The sequence below is a fragment of the Chiloscyllium plagiosum genome, unplaced genomic scaffold (genome assembly GCF_004010195.1).
Source record: "Chiloscyllium plagiosum isolate BGI_BamShark_2017 unplaced genomic scaffold, ASM401019v2 scaf_14835, whole genome shotgun sequence".
Classification (NCBI taxonomy): Eukaryota; Metazoa; Chordata; class Chondrichthyes; order Orectolobiformes; family Hemiscylliidae; genus Chiloscyllium; species Chiloscyllium plagiosum.
In genome coordinates, this window is record NW_025211052.1 from 15295 (window position 1) to 16682 (window position 1388).

Consider the following 1388-nt stretch of genomic DNA (forward strand, 5'->3'; position numbering starts at 1 on the left):
AAGGGGTAAATGTAGGGTATGGGTGGGTTGCGCTTCGGCGGGTCGGTGTGGACTTGTTGGGCTGAAGGGCCTGTTTCCACACTGTAAGTAATCTAATCTAATCTTTGGACAGTGGGAGGAGACCAGAGCACCCGCAGGAAACCCACGCAGACATGGGGAGAATGTGCAAACTCTCCCTGAGGCTGGAATCAAACCAGGGTCCCTGGTGTTACGGGGTAACAGTGCTGTCCAGTCTCTTAGAGTCTAATCTAATCTTTGGACAGTGGGAGGAGACCAGAGCACCCGCAGGAAACCCACGCAGACACGGGGAGAATGTGCAAACTCCACTCAGTCGCCTGAGGCTGGAATCAAACCAGGGTCCCTGGTGTTACGGGGTAACAGTGCTGTCCAGTCTCTTAGAGTCTGTTAGAGGGTGAACAGATGTGTGGTCCGGGCTGCTCCCACACCATGACATCCTCACTTGGTGATAAAGACGGTAGGACATAGGGGCAGGAATTAGGCCGTTCAGCCCATCGCGTCTGCTCTGGCATTCAATCATTTCTGACAAGTTTCTCAACCCCATTCTCCCACTCTCTCCCCATAGCCCTTGATCCTCAAGATCCTAAATATACTGAATGACCTGGCCTTCTGTGGTAGTTAATTCCATGGATACCCGCTGAAGCAAGTTTCTCCTTATCTCTGTTCTAAAAGGCCTTCCCTTGAAAGAGCCCACCACTCCTTTCCCTTGGCCGCTCTGGTGTGAGTTAGCCTTTGCATTCTCCCCTCACCCTGCCCCAACCACCAACGTTACTCCATCCCTTGGGCCCCACAGGCAGCGAACAGGAGGAATTTCTGGATGAGGTTCATCCGTTTCCCTGACAACCAGGAATGCCGTGTCTTGGATACCAGTGGACTTTGATCCCATTGGTCTTTGAGATTTGTGAAGGGTGGAACTTCTCCCTTTGGCAGTGTTGGTGGGGGAGTGGCAAGGTTGGTGCTGGGTTCCTGAGGTAAGTATTGCAAGGTGGTGAGGATTTCTCTTTCTTCTACGGACATCCCATTTGCGCCACCCCCCCGCTTCACCCCCGCCCCACCCACCATTGCACCCCCTCACTCAGCCAGCTCCCAGCTGCTCCCACAGCTCTGCGGTACCACACGAAGGACCTGCATTTGTATAGCAACCAACAGCATGTCCTCAGGTGTCAGTTGTAATGCAGGAGGGGAGAGTAGGAGGTTGAGGGAGGGAATGCAGAGCTCAGCAACCCCACAGCACCCAACCCCGCACCTCCAACCACCCAAACCCACCCCTACCCCAACTAGGGGCTAGTTGGGTGGTGGATGTGCGAGATCACGAGGGTTGTTGGGGCAGGAGGGGGGTGATAGAGATAGGGAGGGGGTGTAGAGGGCTG